At 48.1% G+C, this 22,572-nt stretch overlaps 1 long non-coding RNA gene across 2 annotated transcripts; it reads right to left on the minus strand.

Moving 5' to 3' along the window:
- Window positions 1-9,440: 9,440 nt before the first annotated feature.
- On the minus strand, window positions 9,441-20,755 carry LOC146205597 (uncharacterized). 2 transcript variants are annotated; one of them, XR_014704217.1, is made up of 4 exons: window positions 20,651-20,755; window positions 20,417-20,583; window positions 13,087-13,186; window positions 9,441-11,325 (listed from the first exon to the last, which is right to left on the minus strand). It is a non-coding gene; the product is annotated as an uncharacterized LOC146205597 (long non-coding RNA). The 2 variants fall into 2 exon arrangements; XR_014704216.1 differs by lacking the exon at window positions 20,651-20,755 and having other exon boundaries at window positions 20,417-20,628.
- Window positions 20,756-22,572: the final 1,817 nt, after the last annotated feature.

Here is a 22,572-nt window from a genome sequence, read left to right on the forward strand (position 1 = left end):
ATCCTTGCACATTAGAAATTGCGATCATGGCCCAGTTTTGGGACATAGTTCTGCAACGCTTCAACGTCATCAACAAGGCACTGAACGCCGTAGTAAACATGATGAAATCGTTGTGTGATTTTGTATCCGGCTTAAGAGAGAGCTTAGTAGAAACTGAAAATCTTGCGAAGGAAGCGTCGGACGATGCATCGTACAAAATAAGCGCCCAAAGAAAGAGAAAACGAGCTGAAAAATACGACAGCGCTGTATGTGCAAGCACGCCAGAGCCCCAAGATCCCTCAGCTAAATTCCGCTGTGAAATCTTGTTCGTCATGATTGACAACCTTCTGCAAACCCTCTCAACTCGCTTGAGTGCTTATACTGAAGTCTGCACGCAATTTGCGGTTATTACTGATTGGGACAGGTTTTGTCCAGAAGAGCGGCGGTTTCGGGAAATGGATCTCGTGAAAAGGTATCCTTCTGATCTGGCTGGCACATTACCCGAAGAACTTGAGCAGTTTATTTTGTTCGCGAGAAACTAAGGCTGTTCTTCTGTGACAGACATGCCGAAACTTTTAACAAGCTTGAAGTTTCATTGCTGGTCGTCCATGTTGCTATTCGAAATGTCTTGTGCTTGATGGTCACAAACTGCACGGGTGAACGATCATTCAGCGAGCTGAAATTCATCACAGCCGCCTCAGCGATTTGTCGCTGCTGAGCGTGGAGACGGACACCCTTAGGCGGGTCAACATCGAAGATCTAATTAACAGGCTGTCCCAGCAAAAGGCCCGAAAACGCATGTAGGAGTGCGGATACCATTCATTTGGTTACAGAAGAAATGAAAAGAGTAGACATGCTATATACGTATACATGTCAGAATTAAAGTTAAATTTCTGTTAAAAGTTTTTTTTTTTTTTTTAGTGTAAAAACGAGAAGTTTCTCTATTTATGTATTTGGCAAGTTCAAAGGAAGAAAGGTGCGTGAATTATGCAAATGTCTTCTTCTTTAAAAGTGAAAATAACTAAATAGAGACGTGTAAAACGTATAATGTATATTTAAATGCGAACAATCATTGCAAAAAATGTAAATACAAATTACGTATTCTTTCAGCGTGTTAATAAATGTTTTTTGTGCCAGATTTGTGCTGATCGCTCTTCTATGGGCGCCTCCTTTTCGATAATATTTAGTTCTCCGCTTAATGAAAACATTAGAAACAAGCATTATTTGCAGTGCTTAGGTCAGTGTATAGAACACAATATCGAAATTTATGTAGAAACATTGCCTTAAGATAGCTTAAATTGGTCTTTCTGGAGAAATTCGCAAAAGAGTTGGTTGACAAGTATTTAGAGTAAGAATCTGCGAACAGCATAAGAAGTAGACCAGTTTCTTTCCTTCGGATGTGCTCACAGTCCTCACACGTAGCCAACTGATTTCATTTTCATGTTTAAACCGGGCCTCCATCACTGTTAATCCGGCCCTGCCGAGAACTCCCGGACGCGCGGAGAAGTGAAGCCGGGGCGTTATGTGGTGCAAGTGCCAGGTATCAGTTTTTTTTTTTTTTTTTTTTTTTTTCAATCTCTCGAGCTCATCCACGTAGTGGGCTGTGTTGACTGTCTACTCTTGAGGTACGAATTCTTTTTGAACTACACACCCATGGCGTCGAAAATTACCGTGGTTTTTACTTCCGACTTGCTAGTTCTTGCTTTCTTGTGGCGAGGGGGATTGCCCAGGCTTCTTCGCCGGTAAGTGGCAATGTCTCCCCCCAAAAAAGAAAGTGAAATTGGAGTGCGATGCCAAATTCGCTCGCGATCACCACTTGGTTGTTCTTGTGGTCGTCAGTCAATAGCTTGGGGGCCAGCTTAGCGCACAAGTTTCCGCATGTGCAAACTGTCGCTTACGACGTCGTTCACCGGGATTTTCGGAATATTGAGAGTCTCGATCTGTTATCATCTGGACACTCGTTCGACGGTCGGTGTTCGAAAGACCACGAACACGAGACATTTTTTTTTTTTTTTACTTTTCTCGATCGTTGATGGCCATCGCGAGCGGGATTCATTATCACCGTCTTAACGGCCTGCATTAAATGTCTTCAACCACCTTGAAATTAGAGAATATGACAAAGCAAAATATCTGTATACTTGCTGAATCATTCGGTAAGTGTCGGCAAGGCTCTACTCTAGTTTAATCAGCCAAGAAGTCGTTCGCGTACCGTTGTCCTCGTGCGGATGCCATCGCGCGTCGTGATACAGCACTTTCAGAAGGTTCACGGAAGCAGCGAAGCTGTTTCTTTGCAGGCCGCCATGTTCACGCCTCGCTGTCGTCAGCTGACCTTCGCGGCGAAAATCGTTACCTAGGAGCACATTGAATTGTAATACTGAAATTGCTTCTATTTTTGGTTGCCGTATTATAGCTTCGAACAATGTTTCTTAGGTAAATAGAACATTTATACTTTTATTCGCTGCGTTTTCACGAAAAATGTTTGCACACGGCCCCTTTATCGTGCAAATAAAGTTTCCGGGACGGGGCTTTGCTATTAAGCACCCTAGCCTGCTTGTAATTGGCTAAAGCCGTGATGTCGTCACACTTCACAATGTCTGAGCCTCGTCATTTTGACGTCACGCTCTCGAACTTGAGAGAGATTTTGAGAGCGGTGCGTAATCCGAGGTCAGAGTTCGGAGAGCGGACTGCGCTCAACCAATCCGAACGCAGAAATAATAGTAGCGCCAAAAAAAAAAAAAAATGCATTTCTTTCAGGACGTACCCTGTGCACGGTTTTCATGGGCCCCTCTCCCCAACTTCCCTCCCAGAGTAACCCGTAATACCAGCTATTTGAAGGAGAGCATATCGGTATAACAAACTTCGGTCTTCAGACTTCTGCTACACAGTAAACAGGCGCTTTTGTTTTTAGGCGTTTTTAGAAGAACGGAGGTTTGGGCTAGTTGGTGATTATCCATGTTTAAGCAGCAGCGCGAAAGGACAGAGACGAGTGGAAGGAGGTACACAACGACGACGCTGAACTTACAACTGTCTTTATTAGGAAAAAACACAGATCAATATATACTCTGCTCAATCAGCGCACATGCGCAATGTCAGAAACATGCGTCAAACCCAGACGTACTTATCAGGATAAAATCAATCTCAAATCGACATGCGTGTGCAATGAGCCTTTAACCTTTGTGAAGTAGGCTCATTTCTCTGGCTGATTAAAGACACGGATGGTGTGCTGACACACTTCTGATGATATGGAAAGCCTCAGCCAGCTCTCTTGTGCGCCAGCAACGCTTCTGTATCTACAAAAAATGGAACACATTTACATGAAAAGCAATGTTTGGCTAGGTTTGTGGCTTGTTTGTCTAATGCATTACAATGCTCCGTGAGCCTAACGTTGATACATCGGCCAATTTGGCCGATGTACGTTCGGCCACATGAGAGCGGTATTTGGTACACAACACCCTTTTGACACGGAACGTACCTACTCAAATGATTAATATTACACTTATGTCCTTTGCGTCCTTCACTCTTCCTTTGAACGGCAGCCCCCAATTTTTCTAGTTTGTTAGGGGCTGAGAATAACACATCCACTCCGTGCTTAGCTCCCACTTTCTTTAACCTGTGTGATAAGGCATGCACATATGGCATAACCGCCACCTTCTTGCGTTCTCTAGGAACCTTTTGCAGCTCCGAACCTCGTTCTGAATATTTTAACATTCGGATAACTTTGTCTGCACAAGATACTAGAACGGCGTCAGGGTACCCCGCAACCTTACACCTCTTAATCTGAGTGGCGATACTAGTGCTCATTTGATGAGGGCAAGACTTTTGAACTGCCATCCTTAAACAACTATTAACTATAGCGGTTTTCACAAGCTTAGAGTGAAAGGATTTAAAATTCAGCAAGGGCTTCTCACTTCTGGGAGAATACTGCCAACAGATATGGTCCGGCTGAAACGTCAAATTTTAAATCAAGAAACTGAAGAACACCTCCCTGAGGAATTTTGTGCGTGAATTTCAGTCCCGACCCATTTCTTGTGAACACTTCAAGAACTCGTGTCACATCCTCAGGCTCCAGGGACCCTCCAACCACAAGGAAATCGTCCACATAGCGGAAAATGCGAAATACAGTTCCATCTAGATCAGTCTCTATTTTCTTGTCAAGCTGGCTTAGGAAAATGTTGCTTAGGATAGGGGCTACTTTTGCGCCTATGCACACCCCCGATTTCTGCATAAAAATCTCACCATCCCACATAACATAGGTATTATCGAGATAAAAAGGCAGCAATTCCAAGAATGATTCCGTTGAAATTCCAGTTACTTTGAAACAAGCATTCGTCATTGTGTTCTGTAATACATTGTCGCACATACCGCATCAGTCGGCTATGTGGAAGCGAATAATACAAATCAACTACGTCCACACTAAACCCGGCGTGAGGAACAGATTTGTTGTCCATTATGTTTATCAGCCAGAGAAATGAGCCTACTTCACAAAGGTTAAAGGCTCATTGCACACGCATGTCGATTTGAAATTGAATTTTTATCCTGATAAGTACGTCTGGGTTTGACGCATGTTTCTGACATTGCGCATGTGCGCTGATTGAGTAGAGTATATATTGATCTGTGTTTTTTTCCTAATAAAGACAGTTGTAAGTTCAGCGTCGTCGTTGTGTACCTCCTTCCACTCGTCTCTGTCCTTTGGCGCTGCTGCTTAAACATAGGCGCTTTTGTTTTTCGTCGCCATAGACACGCGTCGCTGCGTTCATGAACTCGACCCGTGAACTCGTACTCGATAAAATAAAAAGAAGAAAACATCATTGCCACAGCTTCGAGAACGTTTTAATATGTAGACATATTGCCGGCCGCAAAAGATATCTGGTTAAAAATCCAGAGTTGATGCAAAGTATATTGCACGTGCATAGAACCCTTTTCATTCCGCTATCGGAACTTCGGCGCTATTCAGACAGGACCACTGTTCAAAACGCCGAGCGGGACAGCCTATGTTATTTTGGCTTCTTTTTGTGTTTAGCAAACCAACTTTAAGGCGCCTTGTAAATTTAGGCCGCATTTAAGGCGCCAGCATTGGTATGACACTACAGCGACAGTGGTCTTGTCTGTGCGCGCTTCCCTTTGCTTTGCTACTCAATCACTAATCCCTTTATTTTTAACATCTATTATCGCATACATTCATTCATCAACCGCCGAACTACACCCACTGCAGAGCAAAGGCATTTTCCATATCCCTGAAAAAAAAAAAAAAATATTCCGAGATCACTGCAGAATCTCCACCTGAGAAATACGTAAGCCTGAGCGTTGCTGTGTTGTCCTCCCCAGCAGCTTTCCCCTTTTTCATAGCTTCTAAAGCTTTCTTAACCCCCTTGTTTGTTACTGGTGGAACGTCTGATCCCTCATCACTACTGCCAATCTTATATTAGTCCGGACTACTTCGACTACTACTGTAACTATAAAACCCCTCAGATACTTCGATTTTGTTTATATTAGTAATGACATTGCCTGCCTTATCCCTTCGTGCATACGTCTGATTTTCGCCTATGCCTAATTTCTTCACCACTGTTTAAAAGCATGCTTAATTTTCCCCATGTTATACTTCCTTATGTCGGCCATTTAACGCTTAGTGATTAGCTTTGATATCAATGTGCCAGTTCTATTTTGTCTGTGGGTTGGATACTTGCATACTTTGGTATTAAACAAATATTTCGTCTCCTTAGACAGTTCACCGGTATCCTCTCTAGCTATCCTACCGGCTGCTTCTACCGCGCACTCAGTGATTTATCTCTAAAATTATTGTTCATTACTTCTACACTAAGGTCGTCTTCCTCGGTTAGATATGTATTCTGCAGCGAGATCCTGAAATTCTCTACTTTCCCACTTACCGCTAATTCGTTGATTGATTTCTGCCTTATTAATGTTTCGTTTCCCTCTTCAAATCTACACTAATTCGGGACCTTACCATTCTGTGGTCACTGCATCGAACCTTTCCGATTATCTCTGCATCCTGTATAATGCCAGGGTTAGAACACAGTATGAAATAATTTAATTTTTAGTCTCCCCCTTAAGAGTTTGCGATGTCCACGAAGGAATTCATGATTCGTAAGTTATTGCGTTCTTCGAATTCAACTAATATCCCCCTGTTATCCCTAAAGTCAATGGTCAACCCCTACCTTGTCTCCGGCCTGCTTTTTTGACACTACCTTGTCTCCGGCCGGCTTTTTTGACACTAAAGTCACCCATCAGTACAGTATACTTTCCCCATTGCCTATTCTACATATTCGTAGCAGATTTCGACTGCCTGATCATCATGACTACATGTAGGCGCATAGGCTTGTACAGCCTTCAGTTTATACTGCTAATTGAACTTAATTGCGATGCCTGCTACCCTCTCGTTAATGCTATAGAGCTCATCATATTACCAGCGACATGCTTATTAACAAGGAATTCTAGCGCCCTCCGGTAAACCTCGATAACATAGTACATGCCCGCCGTTTAGTACTCTATTCCTCATTTGGCCTCCTAACCTCACTATATGATATCCCTATTCATACCCGCTAGTTCCTCACACATACTCATTGGCATGCAGCAAGCGTAATTATGTACGAACGTGCCTGCGTGGCTTTGTATGGAAGTATAGCGTGTTTGAGTCAGCGTCCATAAGGGTTCGATATGCCCGGCTCGCCCTCCTATCCCAAAGGAGCTGACCGAGGTAGCACCTGCAACCAGCTCGGCCATGTCACGTAGTCTCGTGACATCACACAGTCCACCGACCAATCGGTGCCCGGCCACGCCACCTGCCAACTACCACCTGCGAGAGGCATACCTGTGATTTTGCGCTCACAACGTCGACAGTGGATTTTCTGGAGAGCGGGGCCTTTGACGCCGTCACGTCGAGATGTGCCGTCGATCTTCATAACGTCTGCGTCGCCACCTTCGGGAACACATCTAACGACCACATAAATGACCGTGTAGTGTGCGGACGGGCGTGCAAGGGTCCGCGACCACAACCATGAAATAATGAGACAAAACTACATGTAAACGCATCAAAGTTTCAAATGTGCTATCCCACTCTGGCAGTATTTATTTTTTCAAGAGCGAGAGTCATTGCAATTGGAACGCCTTGTTTACTTGTGCCGCAGGAGACAGCTTTCGCACAGTAAGCAGGTTATCTGTTGAACTGATGCGGGAACTTGGCCCGGGATCAGTTAGCGTGACAAAATAGCGGGCCCGTGCTCGATGACAAGGGCCTGGCCTCAGAATACTGCCCGTGCTCTGCTTTAGACTGCTGGAACCATTGTCTCACCGTCGCCGAAACCAGGCAACATACCCAGCTGTCCTCCGACAAGTTCCTTTGGAGCCATCTTACCTTTAAAAGTAACAGGCGTCGCAGCAGCCATGCGACAGGCACCGCTCCCACCGACAAGAAAACCGTACGAGTTTGGACCCCACTGCCGTCGCTCAGTTTGTTAGCATCCGTCCCATTTACGAAGGTAAACACTGCTCCGAGAAACCGGGGGGGACTCTGCGCAGCCAGCATCAGAGGGGTGGGGTTGCCCAACGCCGGCGGCGACGCGAACGACGCCTGCCGCGCATTGCGTCGTCGCGACGCCGCTGACCTCGGCACAGGGGCGACCCCCTCGTTCCCAGCTCCTCGCGGTGCGCCGCTGTGTCTCCCGGGCGAAACTCGTCAGTCCACTTATTTCCGGCTACGCCGGACAGGATTAGTGATGTACCTCCCCGCTTGCGCAATCCCGCCGGGGGCAGTGGCGGCGGCAGCGCCTCTTGAATAGCGGCTCCTTGCGCAACATTTAAAGGGCGCGCGGGGACCTGGCGAACCCCTTCACCGCGGCTTCCTTATGGACCCAGTTCGGGTGCGCCCGTCGCTTTCACACGGCTACGCTGCTTGCTTGCTGGCCCTTCCCGTTACGCCTTTCTCTCCCGTCGGCCCATAGAAAGTTTTATTGGAGGGTATCAGTAACATAATATCGGCGCTCCCCATACTGCGATGCTAATTTCGAGGAGATCATTTTGGATCGGCCTCTTTCATCATGTCCTCTTTTCCCATCCCGTCCTTTTGCCAGCTCCCTCCTTTGATGCTTCCTGCCCCTTCAATGGCGACCGACCCAGCGCTAGCACCGCGGCCCACCCATTAAGAAAGTGAACGCATGCCAGCCGGTGCAATGACCTTCGTGACCTACAATGGAGATGGTAATTACGGCGAAACTTTTACTGGCCTTTAAGGGCGCCGCACCTGGTTCCGGCACAGTTAGGCCAGTTTGGCACCATCGTCGTAACTTCCCTATGAAGCGACGCCCGAGTGCGTTTCGGCCAATGAGGTCTCGCAAATCGTCGGGACAATGTCTCTTTTACGACTGTGGGCTGAACACACAGACTTGGCCGCTGCTGTCAGCCTGAACCAGCTGCGTCACGGGCTGCCGATGCTATTGCTCCAGTATAGCCGTATACAAAGCAGTCTGCGACACCAGAATAAACGAAGAAAGAAAATTGACAAAAACTCGGGTATTTGAGAAAAGCCGTTTAATTGTAAGCTGCAGGTCACTGCGAAAAAGAAAATACAATCGAGCAGCCGCACAACACACCGCGCATCACATAATACTCTTCGCAACATCAAGAAACATAAGAAGTGCACGGCAAACGCATATGGTATCTGTACAAAAACTCGAAAAACAAAAATAAAACACGGCAAAAAGAAAAGCTCAATGCGTGTATTGGATGCATAAAGAGAATAACGCAGTGCGTGCGTAAACACCAAACACAAAAACTTATGTACAGTATAGGAATATATGTATATACAATGATATCTCAACGCTTCAAAAACTCGCGAGTCAAAATGAACACCAGTGATATAAAAATGACAGCGTACTTATCTGTATACAGGCTGTTTCAAGATATACGAAAGGAAACGTCTTGTTCCTCGGAAAGAAAACTAAAAACGCGTGGACATTTGACTACCATGTAAATCTTCTCGTTCTTGGAAGAGCGCAAAAAGAAAGAATATGCATGATTAAGTACGATGTTCCAAATTCGCTTCTTTACACACTGAGAGAGAGGGCTGAAAGCAATCTTGGAAACACTCTGTATAAACTAAATGCACCCAGCGTGTGAGATCTCCGAAATGGAACACTCTCGGAATATTTATTCAATTGCACTATACACTTCGTCACCATTGGGTTCAGCAATGTTGGTAGCACTACGCGATATTAGCCAATATTTTACGCTTTCGAAGAAAGATGCCACTGTGTCGTTTTACCCTTAGAGAATTTGTCCAACCGGCGCAACTCTGTTATTCGCATCTCTGGAATACGAAACGAATAGTTGCGGTTTTCAATGACTCGTACAGCCCATCCCCAGAACATGCCAAGCACCACAGTTTATTGCTAAAGTTGTTGTTTAGCAACGTACAGAAATATCACAGCTACCTGGTCGCCAAGAGGGCGGAACACACTAGAAAAAAAAAAATGATGAAAAGAATTCGTTAAGATGAGCTTCACGTTCGTGTAAAAGTTCGTAACGATAAAGTGGAATCTCTTTTTCATACAAGGAGCGGTGCATCTGCTTGGCTGAATACTATAGAGTCGGTGCCTTGGTACAGTTCTGGAAAGTGGCGTTGTTCAACAATAGCTTAAATGGCTAAACTAATCTGTACAGGTACAGATGCGGACATAAGTAAACGGAGCACGCTAGTTTGTTGTAATTTTATTAACGCTCTCCCTATCGGAAACAATGAAACTTTATTTGTGTTTGACAAAGCGCACTAGCGTCACATACCACAACTGCCACTTTCAATTAGGCAGCACGTGAAAACTTTTTCAAGGCAAAGGCGTGCTCCGTTTAATTTTGTCCGTACCTGTACGACTACTGCTACAGTGCACGTGATTTGGCCTCCAGATAAATGCGCAGCAACACGAGTATCATTTGTTTCTCTACTGCTGCCTTCGTACGCTACAGCTTTACCTCACTCCTGTCTTGTTCGAGATCTGTGCCTGTGTAAAAGGCAAAAGCCCTTCTTTCTCTGTCTTTCAGCGTTACGGTGCCCACTGCGTGCGGTTCTTCGCGACTAAACAAACTCCCATAAACCCTTGCAGCAAGCGTCGACTGCGGCGGTAAAGTTTACCGCCCACAACGACTTGCACCGTCGGCTATTAAAAAAAAAAAAAAAAAAAAAAAAAAAAAAAAAAAAAAGCTAGGCAGACACTGCATCAGACAAAATAGTGCCCTAATCTTTGCACTGAGCACCGTTGGCACAACTTCACCGAGCTTTGCACTTGCATAGGAAAAGATTGTGGCGATCTTTCGCTGAAAAGGTAGGCCTGCCTGCGGCCACCGGTGGTCCATAGAAAATTTAAAGCACGCGTCCCTACAGCATGTAGTACACTTATACTTGGAAGAAGTTAAACGCAGGCGCTCCTCCAGCCAACCTTCCTCACATTCAAAATTCGCCCTGGCTCTCTAAATGCGTATGGCCGCAAAAAAAGAAAAAAAAAAAGGAAAAAAAAAATAACGTGAGAAACTTTCACGTTATTGAAGCCGCTCATGTTCATTACGTTGAAGCAGCCCTCGAACAATCGGAAGTAATATGCCCCAGCCCGCACCATTACTGTACAACTAGCCAAGCTGTTGACAGTGAAGATGCAGTGGGCGCACTTTGCATTATAAAAAAGAAGAAAAATATATAAACGGCCCTTTACTCACGTGGCTTCGTAAATATGCGCATGAGATCGAGCCACGCTATAGGCGTAAGTACATGTCATCAATCTGCGTTAGTTCAGACGTAATGCGAATGCTTTCAAACAGGATACGCTTTGGCAGTGCTATAAAGATATGAGCAGATGAGTGCTTGCCACCACTCTGCAGTCAAACCAGTTGGCCTTCTGACAATCACGACAAGTTCGTTCGAAAAAAAAAAAAAAAAGAAAACGTTTTGTGGCGTTCATCCAATGCGCCGAAGATGGCAAGAATCGGGTGGTGGGAAATGAATATGAGGAGTATTTACCTTGCCAGCACTTGGGAGGAATTCAGTGCTCTCGTTATAGTTCTCGCAAATTTGCCGTTTCTTTGGTGCTCGCTAATGCTTCATTGAAGAGAATGCCAACTTTCGAGATCGTTTTCAAGGCGCATGACATGCACGACCGCTACCCAGCCCTCGCTGGAGAAGGTTCATCTGGCCAAGTAGTCGACGACAGCGGTGAACACCCTATTCAAGATGTGCCTCGCGAAGTGGGTTCCTCGGCGAACGCTGTCGGGCCGAACGAACCGCGTGACGCTTGCGACGAGCCAGTCGGAGGCGCGGACCACGGCCCACCTCGTCCTTAGTCGCTGCTTCTGCGCAGATAGATGAGGACGCCATCAGCGCCTAGCCAGCTTTGCAGCTACTTCGCAGGCGCTATTCCATATAGCGAATGGAACCAGCCGAAGCTGTTCCACCGTTGCCACACGATCCTGACAGAACTCGATTTGCATCGAGGCGTTCAAGCAGAACTGAAGCATCCTTTGATACATGGGAATTCCAAATTCTTTTTTTTTTTTTTTTTTTTTTTACCAACGTATTTCCGCCGGTCTTGCGAGAAGACGAAGCTATAACGGTGGCAGCGTTACACGACGACGAACTTGGCGATGCCAAGTTAGAGCAGCACGCTGAGGTGCAACTGAAACAGTTCTCATACTGCACTATGAGAGTTGCGTCAGGGGCAATAGCATTTCTTTGTATAAGCGGGTAGAGTGCACAAAAATTAGTCTGCTGTGCATTTAAATTAATTTACTCAACAGTATTTTTGCTTTTATTTCATTAACTTGCTTTTGTGTCTAGTACGTTTGTCACACTAACACTTTCGAACATCACTGAACTCGATCTGCATTCAACTCAATGCAGATCGAGGTTGTCACACGGCAACTTTTCAACTACAATCGAGCCCGAGCATGCTTGGCTCGAAGCCGCTTCCTGAGGGAGTTTTCAAGCACATTCGAGAGCGGACGTCGACACCCTCGTCACCAGCGAGCTCTAAAATTATAATAAAATGAATGCCATAATACCTGAAATACTAGCACAGAAATGTATTAAATGGCATGACTGTTGTGCTCTTTTGTATTAAGATGTTTTTATAATATCGACACCGCCTAGCCCACACGCGAAGTAAGCTTCTCAATGGTCATTCAAAACGCCCGTGTAGCACCAGATGCTTCAATCCTTCTCGAAAACCCAGATGCAGATCCGAGTTCAATGAAGGGCGAAAGTATTCGTACGACAAAAACACAGTGAGGGCGTAAGTGTCAACGCCAGCTTTTGATTGCGCTTGAAAACGGCAAGCGCTCTTTAGGAATCATGATTGAGCCAAACAGGATCGAGCTGAAAAGCCTCGGGCTCAATTGCGCTTTAAAGTAGCCGTGCGGCAACCTCTACCCTGCATTCAGTTCGATTAACGTTGTCCCAATGAAGATCAGTGACAGGGATACGGATAGAGACGTTGGTAAAAGAGCTTCCTGGCTGCAACCATCGACACCACTCTTGCAACGGCTAAATGAAGGCCGGGTCAGGCGCGATTTTACACAGATATTTTTGCTTGCAAGGCATAAAATACACTGGTGCGAACTTCTGAATGCCAATGAAGCAGCCGACCAAAAAGAACGCAGGTGGGACGACAAACTGACCGAGTGTAACATTACAGCAGCTAGTGGGTTCGCAGAGAACTCCCAAAGCACATTACTCGGAAGAGCCCGAACTGCAAACAAGGACATGAGGATGCGCTCTCTACAAGCGCACGCACCTCTCCACAAAAGAGTGCGGAAAAGAGGCTGCGCGTTCTAGGCAGCCACTTCCGGGTTTCCACCGCGTCCATTACTTGCAAACAATGCCTAGTGATCGCGTGCAACATAGCATCTCCTCGGGGGCACTGCCAACGACTTTCGATGCAGTTAGGAAAGAAAGAAAAAAAAAAAAAACCTGTACTCCGGTATGACCCTCTCTGAATGTGACAACGTCAATGCTAGCAGGTCAGTCGTCAAGATTACAACGCGGTCTGCAATGCCGTGCTGCAGCGCGGAATGCCGCAGCCAGTCGCGGTGGGGAAGCCGGACAGGTGTCCTCACCTGGGCAGTCGGTCTCCGGCACGTCTCGAAGGCGTCGGCCATCTTCCTCAGGTCCTTGCCAGTTTTAGACCAAGAGCGGTCCCGGTGCGTCAGAGCCGTGCTGTCGGCAAAAGAGAGGAGGAGGCCACCGGTGACTCAGAAACGGCCCGGGTGAGGGGCGCGCCACACGCATCGTGCGGCGGACAACCGGCCAGCTGAACTACGCCAAGAGAGCTCCAAGTTGCTCGTTTCGCGCAAATAATCGTCTCGAGTTCCCGCGAGACCACTTTGCAAATACCGTTACGTACCAATACCAAGCATAAGCGTAGCAGCAACGTGCGTTTGCATTTGACGTTCTGTTGGCATGACCTTGTCGCGGGCCAAACCGAACTAGAGGACGCTGAATATAATTTTGGGTGATAATCAGAACAGCAAAAATTCATCCTGAAATTGTTTCATTACGAACTCAAGTTCAGCCTCGTTACATAGACAGTTCCCCTGCTACGTGCAATGCTTAAAATAACAGTTGCGAAATGTGCGCGGAGCATGCGTACGGACAAATTCTTGCGTGCCAGTCGCGGAGCATTGATGAGTAGAGTTGCAAGCAAGCAAGCGGCATCATGGAATCGGCCAGGGCACCTGCCGGTAGAATACACCGACGTAGTTGCAGTTAGCTTAAATTATCGTTTCACTCCAGAGAACGTGGCGCGCTATCGCGATGCCGGGCCTGAAGTATATATTTCCGTATAGGTTCGTTCGCACTTTAGTTATCTGCCCTATTTAGAGAACTGTTTCGTATTTCACGATACCTGGTGCACAAAAGCAATAAAAGCAAGCGAGTTCGGCCTGCAGAAAGGCAGCCAGCCAATAGTCATCACCGCGCGGGAACGCAGCATAGTTACGCACGCTTAGAGATATATCCAAATCGGCGTTCGTTATTAAATCACTTTTAATGGACGGGATAAAGGCCGTAATGACGACGAAGGGGCGTGCCTAGCTCGTGCTATCAGAATCAAGCAGCTGTCAGAAAGCCAATGTTGGGGCGGATGAATTTCATTTAAACGAATTTAAAGATAACCTAAGCGAATACTGCAGTACATTGGATCACTGCAATGCACAAACGCCACTAGGAAGTCCATCCGTTACGCGCCCACAAGACTGTTTCAGCACTTACAGGAGCTCATAAAACTCGCATTTTACCTCGAAGAGCCGCCACATTTGGCTCCGAATGCACTGGCAGACAAATAGTGTCGACATTGGGAGCAGCCTCCAGACTCGGGTATGGTTCACGATATTGCGACGAAGCCGGGCGCGCTTTTATAGGTGCACAGGGGCAGCAAAGTACTTTTGCGACGTTACTAAGCGCCGAAGCGCAGTTTGCCACACGATGAGCCGAGCTGGCGGTAATGTAGAAGCGAGTCGCAAAGTGTTATACCGTGCGCCTCTTCCTTTCTTGGCAAGTCATCATCGGCGGCGGCGATCGGCCCGCGCCAAGCGGCAGAATAAACACGCGTCGTCCGCGAGACTCGGCAGCAGCGAAGGGCGCGCGCGCCATTAGCGGCCGTAAAGCGGCGGCGGCGGCGACCTGATAGTTGTTACCCCCGCATCGAAGAGGCGGCCGTCCATTACGCAACGCGTTTCCTCGAGAAGCGCCGCCGGGGCACAGCGGTCGGGCCTCTCGCCGCGGAGCCCCCGTGAACCGAAAGGGGAGGTCTGCGGGCCGCGTAATCGCCGCAGTCACCTCTCGGCGCCGTGTCACTGGCCGTCCGTTGGGCCCCCGCACGGCGCCCCCCTCGACCACATCGCCAGGGGGGGTGGCGCCCGGCGCGCACACAATGCAAGGTGCATCGACACCACCACACGCGGTAGCAGCCCGGCGGGGTCGCGATAACGGTGGCGGCGTGCGCCCGCTCGACCGCCGACTGGCGCCCCTTGCGCCACGGGCTCGCCGCCGCCGTCGCCACGCGTGGACCGATCCAACAGGTTCCCGCGTCGCACCTGGCCAAGACCCACCACTCGTGCGCGGCGTTTCCTTATCGCGCGTGCAAATTGCGCCGAGTGGAGGTTGCGCAACGTGGCCTCGCGACACGCCTATCTAGTAGTGCTAGTTTACTTGGACAACTTCCTGCCACATGAGATTTTATCCCGAATTTGTTTTTCGATCCTTTAGTGGAACAACAGTTGCGTCCCCGCATTTTCAGGGAGTTACCCTCCGTCTCCATCTATACAAAAAATCAAAAGGAGGGAGGGGGGCACTTAAGCTCAACCTTAATTATGGATATGACGCATAGTGTTAATGACTCCTTTCTGCGGCTCCCCTTGTAGTTTCTCATTTGCGTACTTACATGCACTTTGCTACTAGCTTAATCGCAAATTCTTAGTAGCAATTCTGCTAACAAATAGTCATAGCATCGTCAGATTACGCAGCACGTCACATTACGTGAAAGGCCACCCGGCATGGGTGTAAAGCCGAATGTCCCAGCGTACCCTGAGAGTAGAATGTCTGACTCGGGATCTAATTGTGCCTTCTCTCAATCTCAGCCTCCCGAGCTATCAGTTCTCGCCAAATCTGCCACGCCACGGTCTCGTGACATCACGCAGCCTGACGATCAGTCAGTACCCGGACACATGACCTCACAACTACCAACTGCTAGAAGTATTGGCGAGATTTCTCGCTCACAACATCGACGCCGACAAAGCCAGATTTACCGGAAAACGGGGCCTTGAACGCTATCGAGTTAAAACCTATTCTGATCAAGCCGAGCTTGGAAAGGCTGTATTCAGTCAGTAACGCACGACAAAGGACTAAAAAAAAAAAAAAAAATAAATAAATAAATAAATAAAAAAGAAAAGCCCTTTCCTTTTGGAGATATCCATTTGTGCCTTGACCCTCTGACATAAGACGGAGCCTAATTTTGAGCGCCGTCCGTTTAAACAGAGTCCTTCTCTGGTTTAACGTAGCGATGGCAGACTTAATTTACGTCGTTATCTAAAAGCAGTTACCGCGGCCGTGAGCTGCACTGTCTGGACACTGCTAATTTCTGGACCGCGGAAAGTCCGAATTCGAATAAACACTGGTAAAAATTTCGTAATTCCGGAAGACAAGCAGTCGTATAAGCCCGACATCGAAAAATACCGCTGTATGCGATGGTCTTTGGAGAAACTGAAGGTCAACTATGCAAAGGTTGTTTTACACCAGCGAGAGAAACTGGAAGCGCGTAACCATTGCGCTAGAACTGCCATCGTCGAGATCCGGGGAGAATGGGCTGTATCAGGGGTGTGCAGAGGGGCATTTAAGACTGCTTACGTGTCGTGAATGCGAAAGCATTTATGGCCTATTCGACATCAAACTGCCTCGCTCATTAGAGCTTACCTAATAGTGTAGTTTCAATACACCGTTCTGTCAATGGAACGGGCCATGTTCATAATGCCACTACCGCTTGATGTCAATATCCGTAACTATCATTACCACTGTATATGATTGACAACATTGCGTATTCACTAGGTCCCCCTTTATTCAGCTTGGGCCAATAAGCCTTCGTGTCTTGGGTTCGATTTCCACCCTACGCAAATTAACTGAAGTTTCTTTTCAGCTCAATTACTTTCCTTTGGTTACAGGAACCGCCTTGAGAAGTTTCGCGTCCGTGCGAATATTTTTTTTTTTTAGCTCAAACTGATTTTCCATGACCATCCTTCCGCACGCCGGGCCAAGTCTGGTCTCGTTACTGATGGGAGATACAATGCTTTCGCTTAGAATGGGAACGTCTCACTGGCTACCAACAATCGATGCTACGTACGACATCCCTTTACGCTTTCCTTCTCACGGGTTTCGCGACGCCCCTGTTCCTGCCGCAATACGCATTGCATCCACGTCCCTACCAACCCATCCCTAATCCCTGCTGCGCATAGAAGGTGTCCTCAACGAGAGAGTGGCACGCGCTGCGCTTTCATCCGGTCTCCCACTAATGATTACTATAAAGCACTGCGCGCGTGAGTGCACGCAATAACTGCTTCCTTGGAGGTGGACACTGAACCGCGCAGTGCGGAAAATGATTTAGGGGGTGATAAAATGAAGCAGAAAAAAGAAATAACCGCTGTAATTTTATACCATCTTCAGTGAAAGCTCTTAAAGGCGCACTGAAAGCACACGGCACGAGGGCATTTTTATATTTCGCCTCAGTAGCTTTTACCAAATTGGAAAAAAAAGAAAAAAAAAAAAAAACGGCACGATGTTTGCATAATCTGTAACTATTGGTTGTTCATGGAGAGCGTGCAATCCGACCGGCAACAGACCCAGGACTACAGACTGGCACGACACAAATGGCGAAGTTGATCCTAGCGAAGCACATCCGATGGTTCAGGACACGCTCCTCGGCCGCGCCCATGCAGGCAAACGCGCACGAATGCTCGGCACGCGAGAAGTTGCGACGCCCGTCCTCCTCGACAAGTGCTTTCAGCGGCATTCGACGCAAAGCTTTCGAGGGATCAAACAGCTCTTGCCGTATACAAGAGCTCCCCTTAATATGCAAGCACCGATCGCGCGACAACTCACACTCTTCAGTTCGTTGTTGTAGATACACTTGAGGAGCACGACTCCCGTTTTTGCTTTTGGCCCTGGGTCGGAACCCTTTCGGTGCGTTTACACAGTAAGCGAGACAGGCGATATTTAGTGAGCCCGTCGCAAACGCGGAAATGGCTCAAGAGAAGCGCAAGGTGCGGCAATGATGGCGCCACAGCATGCAGCCAGTTTCGTAATAAAGACATACTGTGACATAATGGACAACAGGTATGCGCCAGCAGCTGTCACGTCGTAGCTTTCCTTTCAAGGCTGGTGAGCAAAACTGCGTGTACAGTACCTTCGTGAAAACACTTCAGCCAGCTGGTTCTCAGCGCACTCTACTTCTGAACTGAAACTTTATTCCTGAAGGCAGTATTTCAAAAGTTAGGTAATTATACTTCATAATTTAATCTGAACAGCGGTAAGTATAATTTCAGTTGGTGTCACTGCACTAGGACACTCCATCTCGTATAAAAGCTTGGCTACCACCTCTACGAGGAGCACCTGGTTTAATATATAGCCGCGGAAAATCCTGACCCTCTAATGACAATACATCCACAGCATGCACTTCCGTGCGCTGTGCGATGTCAGCGCACGTTAAAGATCCCCAGGTGGTCGAAATCCTCCGAGCCCTCCAATACCGCTCCTCTTTCTCTCTTTCCACTTTAACTCCCACCTTCCTCCTTACAGTGTGACAGATACTGCGCCTTTCCCTTCCTGAGAACGAATTATTATTATATACTTCTCAAAAACTTGAACAAGGCAGCTTGTGTCGATTCGAAAAAGCGTAAGAGAAAACCATGAGCGGCTGTTAAAAAAGCGGGATTTAATGGCGCAAATATATAATCGTAGAGACGAAAACAGAACAGTAATCAGGGTTCAATGACTAGCACAGTTAGTCTGAATATACAGCTAAAGAACCATGGAACACTGCGCACTCATCGCAGATGTTCCATTCGACCCTACTTTCCTCATCAGAATATGAAAACCACTGCGCGTGCATTATGTGTTCCACATTTCCAAGGGCAAACATGCACATGCTCAGCGACATGCTCAATTCACGACACGAAACGCACAATCAGGCACCCACTCTACACGACATTTTCATCAGCGCGACGCTGTCATAAGACCATTCATCATGGACGCAGTTATGTGTACTTAATGGTGAGCAAATAGACCTCTCGAATAACTTCCCATCTGACTGTACACCTGCCAACCGATCATCGTTGCTATTCATTCTTTCGCTCTCGATACTTCTCTTTTTTTTTTTAACTCCCGCGCGCGAATACGTGAGTGTTTGAATCTATTTCAGTAATCTCTTTCTCTCCGATGCAAATGACCGCTCTGCGGAAGGCAAGCAAAAGTCGCGCAGCGCGATTCGGTTCACGCAACCAGCCATTTATGTTATTTTCGCTGTGCACGACGAAGATCCTCATCTGCCGGTGCATACAAGCCGAAAACAAGCTATCGTCGCGCGCTGGTGGGCACGCAGATGCATTCGTGCGAACGACGTGAACAGTACCACGACAACGACTTACGAGCGGCGAAAATCACTGCTCGCATCGCTGTCCTAGTGACGACCGAGCTCATTTTGTGCCTGTAGTCGGAGATTAGCATCATGCAATATTAAACTGGCGACGCGGAGCGCCAGAGAACCACGTATCGTCCCAAACTGTCATCGACGCGCCATATAATATTCAGCTGGGTTACTGATTTCTTATTCGTTTGCGACAAGACACCAGGGTACTGTTGCTAGGCGAATGACAAGATATCATCATGTCTCTCGTTCGCTGCCACCTGATGTAGCCGCAGTATCCCTTCAAACCTTCCACGGATGAGATTCCCAGTAAAAGAAAGGACGCCCATATGCAGTGAGCAGCAGCGCCCCGCTCCTTGCCGCAGAGATAACAGAATACTCAAGTGCAGCTTGCCGAGGAGAAAGTGTGCTCTGTCTTTAACGATGTCGCTGCGAGGTAATAACAAGCATTATCGAGCGCGTTAGTGCTATATTCTGCCTCTTCAAATTGGATGTGCGAGGTTTTGCCTGTCGCCACTAGTAAAGATAGCTTATGATAGTCATTGTGCATCAAACCAAATAGGCTCCAGGACGTCGATAATGTTGTGTTCTTACATAGCGTTCTCCGAAAACAAAAGCACACCATGTTATTGACCGGAGGCGACAACGTTACAGACAGGTGTAACGCATAAGTGACATTTTATTACGGAACTGCTGTGGACAGTACGCTACACGTTTCAATTGTGCACCGTTAAAACAGGAGCGATAAAAACCTACCTCTGATTTTTTGTTACTTTACGGCCGTAGTGAGCGATCGATGCAACACCCAACAGGTGGTAACATAGCCCGCTAAGTTATCCAAACAGTGTAAGTACACGTCTCAGTAAGTTCATCACGAGGCGCTGACAGTTCGTGCAATACACTGAAAAATGCGCAGAGCAACGTTTGCAACTAATGCATGAACGACGCGTCCGCGAGAGCATGCTAAAGCAGAATGACAACACAGTGGCAAGCATGGCAACAGCACTCGACTCCCTGGCAGAGCGCATGCACTGCACCTGCAGCCGCAGAAAAAGCGCAGTGCATGCGGCGCGTTGCAAACAGGCCCACACGTGCCCGAAGGCGTGCGCCCAGGACGCTGGCGCGTTTGCGACGCGCACGCAAGCTTCCGCGCCAGCAACCGCCCGGGCGCCGGCCCGGATAATTGGACGCTGCAGCGCAGCAGCAGCCGCTCAAGGAAGAAGTCGCCCGGGGGCGCGCAAGGGCGGGGGCCTCACCTGGCGAAGGAGCAGGGCTCGCGGCGGCACATGGCAACAGCGGCGGCGGGCTGGGCGCACTCCGGCAGTGGCGCTCCTGGGCCGGCGTCGAACTCGGGCCCACGGCTTCAGGCGACTTGACTGCTGCGGCTGCTCGAGTCCGCTAGCTCCGTGCTCTCGCAGCTCCCCTGTCGACAGATGACACCATTGTGTTGCATCACAAAGCGAGCGCACGACTGCGGCGAGGGAGCGTACCCTCTCTCGCGCTTCCTCCTCCTCGTCCAGACACGTGCGCGCGAGGAGAGTGAGCGGGACTTTCTTCCCCCGCGGGCGTCGTCGTGCGAGGCTTGCTTTGGCGATGATGCGCGCGCTGCGCGCGCTATCTCGGCGGCGGCGAGGGGTCGCCGCGGCGGCGAAGCGCTGCTCTTTGGCTCCTCCTAATCCCACCCACCGAAGGAAGAGGCTTGGGGTGCCACTTTTGGGGAACCCGGTCTGCTGTTTGGAAAGTGGCCTCCGAATGGGCCCTTTTGTTTGCCACTGCAGCCGGCCACTGGCTCGCTCGGGTCGCTGCGTACACGTTAAACATTTTGCACTAATTGATGCGGCTGGTGCGGAACCGAGCTAGAAAAATGATTTCTTTCGAATCCGCGCGCCCGAGCAAAGCGAAAAGACAGACTCGCGCACGTATAAACAAGTGGAGAAAAGGAAAAGCAGAGCGGACGGGGCACTTATCCGCCGGAAGATCAATCTCTGTCAGGAGGGGACGCATCCCGCGAGCCCACCGCTTGGCCCGTTCTGCGTCCAACACATTTCTATAAAGCACCGAGCCGTGCGGCCTGGTCGCGCGCGCCTGCTCGACGGATAGTAGGGGAGGCGACACCAGCTTGAAAGGAGACGTCGCCGCGGATTTCCATGCACCCCTGCGTGTGTATACGACCATAAATTTATGCGCCACGCTGCGGGCTTGAAGGATCGATTGCGACCACGTATTTGCACTTCTAAAATGCGGCAGTCACCGCTCGCAAGTGTGACTATCGTGCAGAACCAACAGAAGAGGATGCACTCTGTACATACATTCCAGTATAATTCGCGTTATTGCCTCCCGCCCACTCTGCCCGCTTTGCTACTGTTTCCTTCGACGTGTGATGAATTGTGGTAAGCGCGTAAGATAACAGAGAGACCTCTAAGAATAAAAACTGGTGCAATTTAATGCAATTGCCCGGTGTTAAGAGTTTACCCTGACCTATGCAACCAGCCTAAAAATGTCACCTCCCCGTTGGGCGTACACATCTTTCTATCCATTTTTTCCATTCAGAGTTTTTGCCACAGAATGCACAGGGAAATTCCTGTGGCGCAGTGTGTTTCGCGAAACGAAGTAACGCTAACAGCGTTAATCTGAGAGGCAAAGTTGCTGTCTTCGAAACTTGTGGCGAAGTTTGCTGGTCTTTACGGGATCAGTATCTTTTTTTTTTTATTATTACTTGTTAGCCTTTAAGGCCTCTGACAACTTTCGAACTCATACCGCACAACAACAAAGGTTGTAATCAGTGACGGCGATAACGACTTCCCCAAATGTCTTGTCGCCTAATCATAAGAACAATCGAAACAAAAGTGACATACGTTTGCAGGGCGCTACTATTGTGCGCGTTTGCTTAAGGTCCGAAGTCAATGCTAATCAGTCAAAAGCTCTTTCCACTGTCCGTTGCATTCGTTTTCTTATTCTTTGTGCTCTTTCTGCTTTGTTTTGTTGTGCGAAAATCAGGCCAGGAAATTGGCTTTAAAAAACCAAAAAGGAGGACAATAAGTAAGCTTGGCGCAGTAAAGGAGATAATGAAAGTGCATACAAAGAAAGGTTTACAGTGGAAGTACGACAGAGCTGCTGTTGATGGCTACTTTGCGCCAAACTGGCTAATTTACCACCCTGTCTGGCCATGAAACTTTCAGTTTGGCTTCCTGGCTACTTCGAACGTTTGTTCTGGCGCATTTACTAGCCACCGTTTAGTAATAGAAGATACAACAGTAACAGAAGATATGAATCTAAAGTACTTCTTTATTGAGATTCGCACATGCTAAGCCGAGAGACAGCGCCATTTGGTTGCGAAAGGTAACGTAGCCACCCCCAATTTTTTTCGTTTTTCGCTGCGCAAACAAGCCCCCCCCCCCCCCCCCCCCCCACA

Source organism: Amblyomma maculatum, chromosome 1 (assembly GCF_055883805.1).
Source record: "Amblyomma maculatum isolate TAMU_Amacu chromosome 1, ASM5588380v1, whole genome shotgun sequence".
Taxonomy (NCBI): Eukaryota; Metazoa; Arthropoda; class Arachnida; order Ixodida; family Ixodidae; genus Amblyomma; species Amblyomma maculatum.